Below are 17,989 nucleotides of genomic sequence, written 5' to 3'. Positions count from 1 at the left end.
TATATATATATATATAGTGGTGTTAACAGGATAAGCTATCTTTCACCAAAACATCAAGACCATAACATGTTCAGGACAAAAGATACGAAAACCGGAAGTTCTGCTGCAGTACCAAAGTCATCCACCAGGAGGCCCATATTTAGCCTTGACCTTCGACTTCCTATAATTCTGCCTTGTACCTAAGTTAAATGAGTCAATATAATCTGGGAATTGCACATCCTATTAATCTGGAATTAGAACCACAACCTTTATCTTACATTACTCTTTATGTAATCACCATTTTAACAAAGTTTCCTAAAGCGTCAGTCAAAGAGCTTCATTATTATTTCACTTGATTTCAAAATTAGCAAGAGCTTCATCCCGAACACCTATAGGGTTAAGGATATGGATAGCCGATTTGACTGTTTCGGATACATTTGCTGGCAATCTGTGCTTTTTCTTTAGAACATATTCCCAGTCCCTCCACTCCATCTTTAGTTTAAGGCATAGGCTTGGATCAATGTCGAACTCATCGTTCCAACTAGTTTTTGGAATAGTTAGGATACCAGCTGTCTTATTTGCTACCCACGACTTAACTGTCTTATTCTTAGCTCTGTTTACATGCCCACCAACTGTCTCATTATTCTTAACCATCTCGATTTCTATTGGACCTTTCATGATTGCGCTAGCGCAGTATGAAGTCGTCGAATGGAGTACATTTTCAAAGTGGCGCACTTCTTGATAAAAGCCATTGTCTTGTTTTTCAATCTTCTTCCAAAGCGTTGAATTAAAGTAATCGTATAGCTGGTAGTCTACATTGCTCCATTTGCGATGTAGCTTTACAAGTGTTGCATCGCTTGTTGTTGGTTTTGGATACTTCCGCAAGTTTTTGGGCTCAACACTATAAAGAATGTCTTTGAGGGTCCAGCACATTAAGCGTTTCAGTAATATAAGCGACTCATTGAAATGTTCTAGAATCAAAATCAAATCAAACTCGTTGGATATTTTCTCAACAAACTTATCCACAGACGATTGGTGATCAAATAGTCCGATGGGGAAACCCAGGTCAAATGCCATAAAATTCTTTGTCTTAGTCATGGGGGCTTTAAAGTTGGATATGTAAGGGATTTGAAATTTGATGGGATCTTTAAGAAACGACGCAACAGGATCTGTTCCATTCAACCCCTTGAAGCTTTTATCATAGTGATACCAGTTGAAAACAGACCTTAGTTGACCCAGCGGATGCCTCAGTATTGAGATATAAACGGTGTTTTGTGGCATGATATGCTCTATTAGCTCTCTATGGTAAACTGTGTGATCAATTAGTACATTAAATTTACCATCAGCAGAGGGTATAATGTCTTCTTGTTTTAAGAAGAAAGGCCAGCCGACATCACTCCGACCATCCATAGCCATTGCAAAAGTTAGGTTGTGTTCGTAGCCAAAACGTTGGAGGATGCATGCTGTTGTTGTACTTCCTGCTTTGTGTGTTTTCACGAACATGAAATTGCGCTTGATGTCACAAACCTCCTCTCCATCCGTCCCTGAAAAGCTCCTTAAGGAAACATTAGAAATAAAATTACTTTTAGGGATTAGAAAGTTTAATCCGTTAAAGCTTTTAACCACTCAAATATTAAAAATACGCACTAGATGCCTTGATACAGCATATTAGAAAGTATATAGTAGAGGGGATTCATTCCTCAAGCTACCGACATCTTGCACACGCAGTCATCCCTCAGTAAGACATCTGGAGCCGCATAGTTCCCGTTTAGAACTTTTATTTAGCCTGTCACACACAGCCTGTCGGTAGCTTGAGGAATGAATCCCCTCTACTATATACTGCATACTTCTCAATGGATGGATCCTCGCTGAGTATCTTTTGGACTTCCGGACCCAGAGTGATCCCGTACATCTAAAGGAAGCACCTAGAAGCAAGTCGAGCCCTCAAAACGACGCCCCTGGAAGAAAACACCGCCGCCACGTCGAGCACAAGGAAGACACTGAAGATACCTTTGCCATGAGCCAGTGCGCCACCACATCGCTGCCCACCACTACCAAGAAAAGGAGAACCCTGAGAATTCTACGTGTTGTTCAAGCCCCACAAGTTGCTGAGAAGCCAGAGCTACAAGCCAGAGCAAGAATAACAGCCGGCTGAATAAAAGTTCTAAACGGGAACTATGCAGCCCCAGATGTCTTACTGAGAGACGACTGCGTGTGCAAGATGTCGGTAGCTTGAGGAATGAATCCCCTCTACTATATACAGCATATTAGAAAGTATTTACCTTGAGAAATTGTTGTAGTTAAATGGTTTATTCTAATTACCCCCTTTACCGTGAACCGTCAAAATACACCGTAGATTTGGGTATAATGTAGTATTTTTAACAAGCTAGGAACTAAAATTTAAGCTGGCATTGTAGGCGTTTTAATGGTATCTGATCTCTATCACATGGCAAATGACAACGACGCTAATTTTGGCTATTGATCGACTTTAAGCTGACAAGTCATCAACATTTCATTATAAAACTACATGTGACACTAATTAACGAGGAATAAAAGGTTCATCTTTGCAATGATTTGGGTTAGTACAGAACTAATACAATTCTTTCCAAACAAGTTTTTTTTACTGTTCAACAAGGCTCGAAATACTGGGTACATGTATACGTACACATAAATTTGAAGCCATGCACCCATTTTTTTTTCTGTGAGTGTACTAGTGCACCCTAATATTTTCATAGCTTTACGTATGTAAAGAAGTTAAACGCATGGCAGTATACAACATTTCTTAACATCCAAGTGTCAGAAAAATAACTGATCATTGATGTAGGAGTTATTCTCTTTTATATGGTGCACCCAATTTTTGGGGGTTGCACCCAATTTTTAGGTTGGGCGCACCAGTTCACCTATTACCAAAAGTGAATTTCGAGCCCTAGTTTGATTTAGTCTTAAAAGTAATTCAATTAGATAGCTACCTACATGTAGGCCATGTGTCTTTAAAACACGTAACGCCAACAATCAAAGAGGCAAGCCACACACATTAGACATATTATTATTAACTAAAGAAAGGCATATAGTATAAGGTAGAGTAGATTTTTTTATCTGAATAGAGCTTAGAAATTATTACCTGCCGTCCATTATGTGGAGTTGAGACGCGTGGGTGTGGAATAGGCTAGTACCCTTATACATTGTTGCAAGCATATAGTGGCTGATTCCCCCAAAGGCGAGAAGAGCCACAAATGCTAATGTTATCTTTTTTGCCCTCCCACGTGTCATGGTTCGTGTCTTCACCATTTACAAACCTAAATCAACAAAAAGATAGATTATCGATTTTGTGTTTATTAAATTATTAGCATGTGTTAAAGTAAACGACAATAGGCTTATGCAAGTATATATGCATGCATTACTAACTGGGTTACATGTTCATAAAAGCCTCATACCTCAAAAGGTAATAGACCGAGAGGACAACAGATGTATCCGTTGGATTAAGGAGTCTGTATGGATTAGAAATGCAATCAAGTCATGAACCGTGATGAGAGGAGTATAAACTTAGTCATGTTTGGGATAACATTCTTAATAACTGACATTAGTTTTCTTATTGTTTGTAACTATTATGATTCCTAACAATACAGATGTAACAAGACTTTTAATAATTTCTATTTGGATAGCTCAGTATTGTCAGTTAACAAAACTTATATTATATATAGAAAAACTTTACATTTGGAACCGCTTATTTCCCTATCATGTCACAATTACACTACGTTCCGGAATGTATTGTAAATAGAAAAAAACTAGCTTAAGTGCACTATGAACTATGTAACACCTTTAGTAGACTATGCACCAAGTAACATCTAGTGTCAGTGCACAGTAAACCAGTCAGAATTGCCCTGATGAAGATGACAGACGGTCTTTGAAACGTCGGCTCATGAAAAATAAATGGTTGTGATGAAAAGAACTTTCCTATTCAATCGTTAATTACCAACCTGATAAAATTATTTACGGATGAAAGCCTCATAATGTTTCGTGGATTTTGTTGTTTGTGATATGCATTATCTCATTGGATGTGTGCTTTCCACAGTCAATAACTGTAAAATATGCCTTAAACCGGCCAGTTTTTTATTATGGGTAAGAACAATAAGGAAGTGTTCCCACTGTGACCTTCCCAGCAGATTGAATAGTGAATTGGCCCATAAACTCATAAAAATCCTAGACAGTCTATCATTCAGAACAAAGGCAGCAGATTCGCATACTGGTCAGTTTTCAAAGATTCAAATGTTTTTATCATGTACTGGATTTCAGTGTAACATTTCCAAAAGGCAGGATGACCCAGATACTTGAAAATTGCAACTTTCAGTTTGGAAAATCAACCTTGATCAAATTTCAACTTTCAAATCAGTCCTGTCAAAATTTTATAAAAGGACATACAGGTGTCCTTACTATATAATGCCCTTGCTGTATCAAAGTGTCTACTTGTACATGTATCTGTCCTTGCAAGTTGAAACGTCTTTGTCACAACTAAATTAGCTTTAGCAGTTTTGTGCCTGACATATGGCTTGTAAATGGGATGCCTACTTGCAGTTAGATAGACCAGTGTAGACTTAAGCTCTGTATGTAGAACTGGGCATGTAACTGCCAGCCAAGGTCTCAAGCTACAAGCCACAACATGGCAGGTTAGAGCTGTCATTACTAATAACTATGTGATTAACTTACATATTCAATCTCTCCTTGAGGACTGGTTGGGATCTGAATTGGAATCTGCAAGCAAGAGTCCTATTCACAAGGTAGGAGATCGATCTGTCCTTAATAATTTTGGGCCCATTCGATTCTACCTATCGTCATAAAAAGTCTTGAAAAGGAGGCCCACAAGCGAGTACTGGAATACCTGCGTAATATACTCTGTACCAACCATTCAGTATTCAGGCCAGGCCACTCAACCACCATAATACTACTTCACGTGACTGATTACATCTTACATAATATCAATGGTCGTAATTTAATTGGTTTTAATTTAACAGTTTTTCTTGATCTAAAAAGGGCTTGTAATAATGTTGATCATACTAGTAGTCCTTCTAACAAAACTGTCATTGATTGGCTCTGAGCGTACTGAACTGGATTGGTTTACAAACTGTCTCACACATCCCCAAAAAGGAGTTACTCAAGCAACTGGATATGATTTTGGAAACGGTCAGACGTTTCAGCTAGTATCCACTAGCTTTCGTCAGTGACTGAGAGACCAGAAGAGAATTGCATGTTTATAAGCAATAACTATTGATTGATATGCAAATAAAGTGAAGACAATTTTTTGGAAGTCGAAAAGGGGAACAAAGTCAAACAAGTAGAGACAAGATAATGCAAATTAGTTAGCAAGCTCCTGTTATACAGAACAGGAGCTTAAGTGTTGTCTGTCCTCGGGGTTGGGAGCGCCAAATACCAAGTGCCGGAGAGATCGACCCGTAGCCCCCTTTCTCTGTTGAGGGTGGGTCAGGGAGCAGTACGACAGAAAGGTACAAGACCTATTGGGAGACAAAACACCTATATGCCCTTGAAAAGGACCCCACTAACAAGTTTAAAGGGAAAAACTGGAGTGCCGGAGAGATCTACCCGTAGCCCCCCTTCCCTGTTGAGGGTAAAGTTTTTTAACACCTCGTTCCCACCAGCGTATTTCGCGGTCTAAGATATCCGTGGACTCGAGTTTGAAAGAGTGACCCTGGTTGTGTTGTAGGTGGTGGGAAATAGCTGAGGAGTAGCCGTTGGCACTAGGTCTGCAATGTTCCTTGTATCTTACTTGAAACGGTCGACTCGTCTCTCCGATGTAGGTGTTGCTACAACTAGGCTCCTCACATTTGAGTCTTTAAAAAACATTCGCCTCGGTACCTTTGTGAGGTCGGTCCTTAGGGTGCACCAGTCTTTGTCTGATTGTTGAGTGAGGTTTGAAGTTAGTTGTTATGTTGACGTTTAGGAAGATCCGTCGGAGTTTCTCAGATACTCATTGGACATACGGAATAGTGATGTTGACCTTGTTTTTGTTGGTCAATGGTTTGCACTTATGGGTTTCCTTAAACTGATCAGACGGGTTGAGAGCTTTGTTGAAAGTCCAGTTTTGGTAGCCACACCTAGCCAGGGCACCTCGGAGGTGTCTATGTTCGTCCGTTTTGGCTTGGTCTGAAGTGATAATGATGTCTGCACGACGGAAGAGAGTTTTGATCACTGCTAGTTTGTGTTCTAAAGGATGGTGGGAATCAAAGGCCAGGTATTGATCAGTGTGGGTTGGTTTCCTGTATACTTCGAAACGAAGGTCACCATCTTCCTCTACGATAGTTTTGGTGTCTATGAAAGGGAGCATGTTTTCATGACTTGGCTCCTGTGTGAACTTGATTTTGTCATCTATCTGGTTGATGTGGTCAAATAAATCAGCAGCTACCCTCTTTTTCAATCTGCACCAAGTGTCGAATCGAAACCAGTTGGCTGGGGGAGTGTCATCGAAAGTGCTGAGGGCTTTGTTTTTTAAACTTCTCCATGTACAGGTTTACAACAATTGGTGAAACTGGTGATCCCATAGCACAGCGTGCATTTGTTGGTAGTAGTTTTCTAGTAGTTCACTAACTTGGTCAACGGATAGGTTGGTTCTATCTGCAAGTGTATTGTCGGCTTCCAATGCTTCCCTGACTACTGACACTGCTTCTTTAGGTGGTATGGAGGTGAAAAGTGAGCACACGTCATACGAAGTGATGGTTTCATCATCCTCTACATGACTGTCTTTGATTTTGTTGACAACGTCGGCACTATTCTGTACATGGTGCTGAGATTTCCCCACTAGTGGTCCCAAAATCTTGGCTAGAAATCCTGCTAACTCATAGGTGACAGAGCCTATACCGGAGACTATGGGTCGTAGAGGGACACTTTGTGGACTTTGGGAAGGCCGTAGAAAGCAGGGGGTTGTTCCGTTGTGGGGTTGAGTTTTAGGTAGGTGGCGCGATCCAGAACTCCTTCAGTTTGCAATATCTTGAGAGTTGCACTTTTTTCCCTTTAAACTTGTTAGTGGGGTCCTTTTTCAAGGGCATGTAGGTGTCTTTGTCTCCCAATAGGTCCTGTACCTTCCTGTCGTACTGCTCCCTGACCCACCCTCAACAGATAAGGGGGGCTATGGGCCGATCTCTCCGGCACTTGGACAAAAATCTAACTTTCTAATCTCAACAGTATGTTCACATCTAACAGATCAATATATGCCAGCAATCAATTGAAATTCATTGTATAAGAAGAAAACAAATGCTTGTATTGAATATGCTAAAACTATCTTTGTACAAATGTGTTAGCATTTATAGTATTGTGTATGCCTGGACATTAAATACTAGTAGCACATGGAGGTACTTACATCTCAGTAACCATACATTTGATAATATAACAATCCTTCTGATAAAGAAGGCTATGAAAAATATTGGCAAACTGTTTTTCTATCCTTTCCAGCCATGATACTGTATGGAGAAGTGGTGGCTGAACAAGCAAGGGCATCCATGGAGGATGCTTTGGATGAAGTAAGTCATTCATCCTTCTATTAGAGGGTTTTGTTTGGAAGATTGTGATCATATCAGACAAATCATTTTCATGCTAGGTTTGTGACAGTGTAGGTAAGAAACTAATTACAACAGTAAATACGGTATGTCATCTTGCAGGATGACAACAGGTGACTTGGATGAGAGATTGTTGATCTGTATGGAATGTGGCAGGTTAAACAACATAACAACTGATACTACACCACCATATCTGAAAAAAAAATCAGGGCTTTGAATAATTGTTGATCATGCAGGTTAGTGCAGATAAAATTGGGGCTGTGTAAGTTGTCTTGATGTCTAACTGCACCTAACCTGCACCGGTCCATCTACTGGGTATATGCAGGTTAGTGCAGGTAAAATTGGAGCTGTGTAGGTATTTCTGATGTCTACCTGCACCTAACCTGCACCTGTCCATCTACTGGGTATATGCAGGTTAGTGCAGGTTAGTGCAGGTAAAATTGGAGCTGTGCAGGTATTTCTGATGTCTACCTGCACCTAACCTGCACCTGTCCATCTACTGGGTATATGCAGGTTAGTGCAGGTAAAATTGGAGCTGTGTAGGTCTTCTTCATGTCTACCTGCACCGAGCATCCACAATGAATTTTATGGACTTGTTAGAGCCATGTTCAGGTCCATAACTTTTCTGAAATGTCATTCTCACAGGAAATTGGTGAGCAACCAGGACGAACACTGTCGATAGTGACCGATGCCCGACATGCACAACGACGAAACTCCTACAGGTCTGGCATAATGGCGCTTGGACAAAAGTAGGTCAACATTGCCAGTACATTTTTCAATGATAGTATCCATCTACATGTGTCACAAGAAAGAGAACTATGCAATGAAGATTTAGAAGCTACATCTGTTTCAAAAAGACATTGAAGGTTGCTTTCATGTGTACATAATTACTACCTATCTACAAATACAATGGCAGCACTGTTCTTTATCTTGAAATTCTTTTTTGCTATCTTTCCAGCAACCACAAGGTGCTTGCCTATGCGCCTGTGTGACCAAAAGAGGTCGAGCCAAAAACATGAGATGTGTGGGACAACTAAACTCTACCAGCAGTTCGATGAACTTGGTTTGTTTTACTCAATTATTCAGTCAATTACAATCTGTCAGATTATACATGAACTAATGTTTAGTGTAAGCAAGAAGATGTACAGATATCATGTGAAACAGATACACGTGTTATCCCAGCCATTACTTGGTGATGGTATTTCAACATATTGGCTGTCTTCTTGTGTTGTACCAGGGGTCCAGATTGCTGACCATGCGCATGACAGAAACCACACCATCAACAAGTTCATCAAGGACAGGCCACCATATGCCGGTGGAACCCGGACCTCCAACTCCAATGATATCTGGCACGGTGAGAAAAAACAAATCTGTCATATTCATAGAAAAGTTAAATCATTCAACTACAATATTTACAGATTCAAATCTATAAATGTATCATGTTGTATCAACTACTGGTATGTCATGTTCAAGATCCCCACTCATGCTCCACAAGTCATGTTTTAGCTAGCGTTACCGGGTACTTTGAAACCTTTGCTGGCAAAGGAAGTAGGGTGTCATAGATGATATGCAAATGGGTCTTTTCTCTGTCGAAAAACATCATCTATAGCCATCTATTAAATGTCGCACGTGTCGAATGCAATCCCCTACCACCAATCTCTACTTCTCCGATACGAACCGACCCTCCAATCCACATGCCTCACTTCCAATATACTAGGAGCCAGGCCGGTGGCAGCACCATGTAACTATATACCATTGTCAGTCTAAAGTCAGCCCTAGCGTTCCGCTTGCAAAAGACTTGTGTTTTGAACCCTGTGTTGCTAAGTGGTGTTATGCAATGTGTGGTCTTAGTCTGTTGTTTTAATCTCATGTAGAAGGGTAAAATCTTCTTGTAAGTACATGGCTGGTAAGAAGATAGAAATTCTATTAATATTAGCTGTATGCACTGATTAGCTGCTTGTATAAATCTACAAATAAACAGTAGCATCTGTATCTGTATAGCCCGTATAACCACCCTTTGGTGTAACACACCAGCAAAGCCATATTGCACTACCAGGTAGCATTATGCTAAACCTTAGGTGGAATTACTAATTAGATGATGATGAATAAAACATCAGATGCTTCTTACTCCATCTACCATAGCTACAAAGTCTATTGCGAAAAGTTTCGCAAAGTGGCAAGTGGGGCCCGGAGGAACCAGGGGGTGACATGGCATCCACAGTTGGCCGACAAAGGTACAGTGTATTTCTATCCATCTTTTTTTTTCTGAAAAAACATACTCTATTCGTATTTTTAACAAATTGACATACAGTACTACTTGAATATGTGACCTAACATTTATAACAAGATATATTTTTGATACCCAAAAAAGTTGACAGTAGGAATTGGATTTCACCAAGGACTAATAATGAACATAAAAGGTCTTATGTACAACGCAATCTAACAAGGCAATTTTACCTGTAGGTGCAGCTGTGAAGACACATTTTTTATTGGTCAATGGCCGAGTGTGGCGGAAGTGAACAAGCATTGCAACAGTCTCTCCTGAATATTGTTGACCACTACAAGGTGGGTCTAGCTTTTAGGACTGTGAAAAAATAAGATATGCTTAATTACAAAGTGTAGTAAATGTGATACTTCTAAATTCCTATACTTGCTGGGAAAGACAAGTAATCAATTTAAAATATTATAGATGATCAGGGAGTAGGCCCTAACTCAATTGTTGTAAATTTAATTCAAAACCAGCAGCATAAATTTCACAGGGCATATTAACCATGTCCCAGTAAGAAACATGCATCATGAATTCCATATTGTAATTTCCAACAGAACCAACATGACAACTGCAATGCAGCCCAGCGGTGTCGTACCGATCCAAACTACCGGCCAAGGAAGCTGATCCTACAGGACCAGCGGGCTGTAGGGATGTTGAGAAGCTTCATCCAGAAGCAGGATGTGTACAGACATCCAAGTGACTACGTGTTGGTAAGATGGCTGGTATTTCCATGGTATTCCTACATGAAGTACAGTTGTACCCATGTAGGATAAGTGAAGAAAGATTATTTTTTGTAGTCTGGATGAACAGAAAATTACGTAGTACAGTTGTACCCATGTAGGATAAGTGAAGAAAAATGATTTTTTTGTAGTCTGAATGAACAGAACATGAAGTACAGTTGTACCCATGTAGGATAAGTGAAGAAAGATGTTTTTGTAGTCTGGATGAACAGAACATGACGTAGTACAGTTGTACCCATGTAGGATATTATATTAAGTAAAGAAATATGATTTTTTTGTAGTCTGGATGAACAGAACATGACGTAGTACAGTTGTACCCATGAAGAATAAGTGAAGAAAGATGGTTTTTTGTAGTCTGGATGAGCAGAACATAAAGTACAATTGTACCCATGTTGGATAAGTGAAGAAAGATGATTTTTGTTGTAGTCTGGATGAACAGAACATGAAGTACAGTTGTATCCATGTAGGATAGGTGAAGAAAGATGATTTTTTTGTAGTCTAGATGAACAGAACCCGAAGTATAGTATAGTGCAGTCTCGATAAACAGAACATGATGTATGGTAGTACCCATGCAGGATTAGTGAAGGAAAATGATTGTACAATGTATTGTACCATCTCGATGAATTTGAACTAGAACATGACCTACAGTTTCAACCATGTAAGATTAGTAAAGAAAGATGATTGTACAGTTGTACAGTCTTCTAGTACATGAACAAAACATGGAGTACAATTGTTACTATGTAGGATTAATGGAAGTGAAGTGTGTAACAGTTTAAACTATGAGTATGAATTGACATTTATACGATAAGACACACTTTCACCAATCAAGGATATTTCACATTTTCAGGTCTATGATGTCAAGTTATTTCTTGGTTAGTAGTCACTAATGCTTGTTTGAAAATTATGCAAATTTGGTGTAACAAACGTTACTGACACAGCTCTAAAACTTCTTGGAATGTAGCATCCTAGTGTTTATTATACACCACCACGGCTCTTTCTAGGCTTCCTCTATGTATTTGTGTGCACACACTAGATCTGTCATCCCTCCGTTAAATATTTCCGAAGCCGGCAACAACGCACGAAAAAGATATGTTCTGACGTTACTATAATGCCATTGAACCGCCAACAACGAAAAATGCAGCTAGATTTCGGGCGACTGATTTTGGTAAGTTTACACTTGTCTTTCAAATTTGTTGATACTGACATTATCCAAGTGCGTGATTAGCAGTTAGAACAGAAACGTGAATATCCTATCGCAAATATATGCCATTTTGCAGATTCATTTCAAACACCTACTCCCCTATTTTCACCGTGGGCCGTGACAGACTCAGAGTAAAAAATCTAAGCATAACAGTACAACTTGTTCGGCCGCACATGTAAACACGAGTGCCCTAAACACTGCACTAGCAGGCCGCATGTACAAAATCTGCTATTGAGTAATTTACCCAAGCATCTGAAAAGAAAATAAGTACACAACTTACCTCGGTGTCCAATGTGGTTCCTGTAATTTGTTCCGAAGGTTCAAACGGCACGGCAGAAGTTTTCACTGTCGTCGTGATTCATATACGCAAATTATACGTAAACAACCAATTTTCTTCACCCGATATCAGCTTCTCCGTCAGCAATGCTAAAAAAAACCCACTCCAGGTGTACCTAGGAAATAGATAATTCTACGGAGTGCTTCTGTGTATTTCTAACCTTCTCTGTACGTCGTACCTACGGTTATTTGCGAGTAGGTTCCTCCTCTCGCGAAGCACGTCGTTTTCCAACATGGCGGCGTAAACATGAGAGGGAGCTCATTATGTATTCATGCCAAGTGATTCCCCGCTCGCCGGCCCGCGCGACGCGACGCTTCCCACGGCGCTGTAATCTATTTATTGAGTCCGAGTCAATTTAGCCCCATGGCTAGATTACTTTATGGTAGGGCGCCTTGGTAGTGCTCCCTGGGTTCACACGATTACTTTATGGTAGGGCGCCCTGGTAGTGCTCCCTGGGTTCACACGATCCGTTTTTAATACGAGGCCAGGGCGACGCAATAAGGCAGTACTCCCCACTGTGGCTTCTCCAGCAGCTTGAATAGTGAATTGACCCCCATAAATATATAAACACATAAACATCCTAGACTGTCTCTCCCCCCAGAAACAAAAGGCATGGACAGATAAGCACACTACTGGTCAGTTTTTCGAAGTTTTACACTGTTCTGTTTTCAAAGTAACAATATTAAACCGTGAAATATTAAACCGGCACAAACGAAAACATACATCTTCTTCCCAAAGTCCAAAATAATCGCTCAGTCGGCAGATGACGTCGCCATATTGAATAGATGATAGCCACTACATGACTATGTTCAGGGCTTTAGCGACGCAAGCAACTCTGTTATATTTTTCTTAATTTAGGGTATATATACAAACCAGGATATATCCAAATCCTACATACAGATTATGTTCCTGCATCTTGAATATACCTGGACTTAGAGAATAAAGCTGCATTTTTAACATCAGGGCCATATAAAAAGTCTATATTATGTTTATTACTGTACAATATATATTTTATCTACCCTACACAATTGCAAATTAGGACCGTTTAGAAATAAGAGATGACAAATCATGTCACTTCACGGGTGTGTTTAAAAGCTTGAAACACTGCCGTGCGCCATGTTTGTTTACTTCCGGGTAGTTATGGACGGCACCACTGCTCAGTGCGCCTCATGTTGGCTGTTTTAACGCAGTCCGTTAATGTCAGAAATGTGAGATTGTTGCATATATCATCATCATCATCATCATTCATCCTCCGTAGAGGAGGAAATTGTTGAAAATTGAATGTAAATTAAAATAACAAGAATATTTATGTACAGTAAACTTTGATTTTACTTGTAAACACACTGATACCGAAGCGCGGAATTGCACGACAAACATGTGTCTCATGGATGTACAAAAATCACCGCGCCGCGATGAGTTTACACGCTGAAATGTCTGTCCTAGCCACTAGCCACAGGACAAATGTTTTCCCCCCTGTAAAACGAATAACCAATGGTATACTCTGAATTATTTCTAGCGATCTATTATGAGCGGGTTACTATTGTCAATCGTACCCTCCCAAACATACAATCGTAGGATAAATGAAATAATGATCCTGCCGGGCTGTGGAAATTAACCCATGTTTATGCGAATGGCTCAATACCCGGAGCTTTGCTTTGTTTCGTCAAATAGGATATTTTTTGTTACACCTGCAAGTTACTGCTGTACACTGTAATAACGACAGGATGTATTATATAACAGAGCCATACAGACTTGATTATGGAACAATTTCTCTGAATAGTCATGGATTAGTGGGGTCGTGTGGTGTAGCGGATGCGTGCTCGACTCGGAATTCGAACCAAGAGGTCCCGCGTTCGAGTCCTGACATGCCACCGATCTTACACCCTTGGAAAATGCACTTTACACGGCTTCCCTGTATTCGTGCTCTGCGTGCGGTGGCGACATAAAATAAGCTCACTTATAGTTCATCAAATTCGTTATTAAAGAGTAAAGAACTGAATGCTAGATTAAAATAGCAAAAATGTAGCTGCGGATTTTGTAACAGAATAAGATACCACTGGACCAAGACATTTTATAAACACAATTGTAAACGTGCAATCTACCAATTTCATCGTTGAATGCTTTCAGATTTCACCCTTAGCTTAAAGAACAAATCCACATTTTGAATATTTAAATCACTCACACTGGTTTTTCTCAGTTTGACCGGTTCAAACCTCGCAGTTTTATAGAAAGATTTGTGGTCGTTTTAAGTTTACCTGATTTAGTGCCCTTGAGATTCAGCCCCACAAATGGAAATCTCCTTAAGCTTCCTATTCAGCCTAATAAGACTAATACAATGTCAATACATAAGATCCTGCGAATCGTCAGACGTACAACTTACCGGAGTAACTATAACAATTTTAACGGAAATTTGAAACAAATACTCAGACGTGTGGCTGTATTTTGGTTCTTTGGAAGGTAGGGCCCTTCTCATCTTTTTTCGCCTGCGCTCGCATTATGATTTTTAAATATTCCAATATTTCTATAACATGACTAGACATGTTGTTAAGCTATATCAACTGAGTGACCTCGTCTTTTTTCGTCATGTAGAGCAGTGCGAGCCTTCTGCTATGTTCTACTCGATGACGTGTTCTGATTTGTTAGATAAGCTATCCACTAGCTATCAGAAACCAGCCACTAAAACAATAAAACGCCAGCCTCTTTGAGGGTTGATGAAGACTGCTTTTGTCACACGAACACAATAAATATCCCATGACATGAAAGTATTGAGAAAAAAATGGCATAATGATCATACCTGACTGTAGAAAAGCAGCCCTTGTTCAGTCGCAGGGAGGTACACCCGGAGGTTTGCTTTGTTTTACTGCCGGCTGTAATGTTTAGTCTCAAACAGGATACACTTTATTTTGTTTATACCTACAACTCAATATATCGCTTTATTTTGTTTATACCTACGACTCAATATAGATATATTGTGGCAGGATACGAAATATTACATAACTATACTGACTCTATAATGGTACATTTTCTCTGAAAACTCCTCTAAAAGATTGATGCGAGCACAGGTTCTTCTTGGATAATTTCTAGTCACATCAATTCATCTGAAGAAGTGGCTCCTTCTGGGTGCCAAGCATTTTAGCAAGGTTTAAAGGCTTTGTACGTGTAGGAAAAGAAAGTATACAATTTGGAGGACACTGTCTCGTAAGATACATAACGGTTTTGACTGGATAAGCTAAAGTACTCCAGACAGTTTGCAAAGTTTGGTCACAGTATATCACAGTATATCGTTACCTATGTTCAGTACTTCGTGGCTTACATGTACCACGGCGGTAACAACAAACAAAGAAGTGATATATGGATCAGCTCACACGTCGATATTTTTGGGGACCGCTCATGAGTGAGCGAATGCAAATATTTAATATGGATAAGAAAGAAGACTTCTTGTATTTGTTTCACAATACTATTATGTACTAATAATAGTACTATGTACTACTATTAGAATTTAGAATAATGTTTCTTATATAAGTTAAACTCACTTGCGTAGTTACAGTGTGGTATAATATAACCTTTGGTAGTCAAATGAACCTGAATCAAGAGTCACTTTGTACATTTTGTATTCAATTTTGTAAATCTAGATCTAGATGTGTTATGTTGAATAACTTTTTAAGGAATAATATCCATTTGAATTTTTAGTGTCAACTGTCACGTGAAATGTTTTCACGTAATTTTGCGTAATTCACACCCCCTGATAATTTTTTATAATGCTATCATTTATTGTCCGTGTTTGTGTGCTTATGCATTCTTACATCTCAAATAACCTTTATTAGTACATTACGCCCTACCCGTGTGTGTCCGAGCTGTTTCGTTTTTGTCCTGAACATCCTTTAAGTTGTGTAAAATACAGAAGCAAAGGCAGAACCTGAAGATATTCTGTCACAGCTGCACGCTTCTTTGCACGTGCATGGACCGTTTGTCAGACACTGTGAGTACTCCTGTCCATTAACAAATCGATGTTGTTCGGCGCCTCCCGCTTCCGCATCGAGCAAAACCATTTCGCCCGCACAGAAATATCTCTTCCCCCTCCTCAAATCTACTTGATGTAGCCTTTAAAAAGGAGGCATGTCCCGTCAGTTTGGCATGCTGTGAGAGTTTTTCACTTCCGAAAAACACGAATCCGAGGTTTGGAGGCAAAACCGACCTCCTGACGGCGGCGGCCATGTTTATATTTCCCGCGCTGAGGTGTTAGAAATAGGGGAGCCACTTTAAGGAATGAATTGTGGTGACTAGAAATTATCTAAAAACATTAACTTCATTATCTGTTTTGTCTGTGCTTTTATAATTTTTCAGAGGAGCTTTCAGAGGAAATGTTCCAAAATAAAGCCAATATAGTTTTGGAATATTTTGTATCCTGCCGCAATTATAGAGTCATAGCTTGCAGGTATAAGCAAAATAAAGCGTATCCTGTTTGAGACTAAACATTACAGCCGGCAGTAAAACAAAGCAAACCTCCGGGTGTACCTCCCTGCGACTGAACAAGGGCTGCTTTTCTACAGTCAGGTATGATCATTATGCCATTTTTTCCTCAATAGTTTTTATGTCATGGGGTATTTATTGTGTTCCTGTGACAAAAGCAGCATGCGCTCATCAAACTCGTCATTCAAGAGTAAAGAACTGACGACTAGATGAAAATAGCAACAAAGGCTTATACGCCTCTCACGTTTTATTGATTTGCTTCTTTTTTTTAAGCCCACAGCCTTTATATCTGCATTGCTAAGAAACAATTTAGTTCCAAAAATTGATTTTTAGAACTTTTACTTAATAAGTGGAATAATATACTCGATCGGAATTGTGACGTTTCGTACAGCATAAGACACAAAAGATTTTTTGTAGCTGCGTATTTTGTAACAGAATAAGATACCACAGGACCATGACAATTTATTAACACAACTGTGAATGTACAATTCACCAATTTCATCATTAAATTCTTTCAGCTTTCACTAATAGTATAAAGACCAAATCCACATTTTCAAGGTTTAAACCAGTCACTCTGGTATTTCTCGGTGGGAGCGGTTCAAACGTTGCAGTTTTATAGAAAGACTTGTGGTCGTTTTGAGGTTACCTGAATTGGCGCCCTTAAGATTTAGCCCCACAAATGGAAATCTCCTTAAGCTTACTATTCAGCCTAATAAGGTTGATAGAATGTTAATGCATAAGATCCTGCGAATTCAGACACACAACATACCAGAGTAACTACCAATATTTTAATGGAAATTTGAAGCAAATACTCAGACGTGTGGCTGTATTTTGGTTCTTTGATTTCGCATTAATTTATAACTATTCAGAGGAAATGTTCCGTTAACAAGTGAGTATGAGCTGACATAGATTAAAAAAAACACAGAATGGCTCTGTTATATACTACATCGAAATTTTACTGCCGTAATTACAGTGTACAGCAGTAACGTGCAGGTGTAAACAAAACGCATCGACAGTAAACAGTAGGCAGCAAAACAGAGAAAAGTTCATATTTTATAGCCGCGTCACTTAACAGGGGTGTATTTCTAGTAGTGGAGCAGATAACATCATATTTTGGAGGAATCTTTCAAATTGTGATACAAGCACCAAACTTGGTACAAATACTCATGAGACATTACTCTTTTGAAAAAATACGCGGGCCACTTGATTTGACTTTTGGCGCCCCCTAGTGGCGCTTTTTGGTACTACAGCCGACCTTTCGGGCTTTGTATCACCTGTTCTAAACATACTACAGTCATTTTATGTGGTAAAAAGCTGTTGGGGTAAGGAAGAAGTGACGTAAATTTAGTGTCCCCAGCAGCTTGCGTTAGACCTGCAGGGGCGTTTTTTGCCGGTGCACAATTTGCTCCAAGGGCGCTCTTTGGTACTGCA

The 17,989-nt window shown here is 39.6% G+C and overlaps 1 pseudogene; it reads right to left on the bottom strand.

The window, feature by feature from the left end:
• Positions 1 to 856: 856 nt before the first annotated feature.
• Positions 857 to 14,921, bottom strand: LOC109469353 (annotated as a pseudogene).
• Positions 14,922 to 17,989: the final 3,068 nt, after the last annotated feature.

The sequence above is a fragment of the Branchiostoma belcheri genome, unplaced genomic scaffold (assembly GCF_001625305.1).
Source record: "Branchiostoma belcheri isolate BF01 breed outbred unplaced genomic scaffold, Haploidv18h27 scaffold20, whole genome shotgun sequence".
NCBI lineage: Eukaryota > Metazoa > Chordata > Leptocardii > Amphioxiformes > Branchiostomatidae > Branchiostoma > Branchiostoma belcheri.
This window is presented reverse-complemented; position numbering and strand designations above follow the sequence as displayed.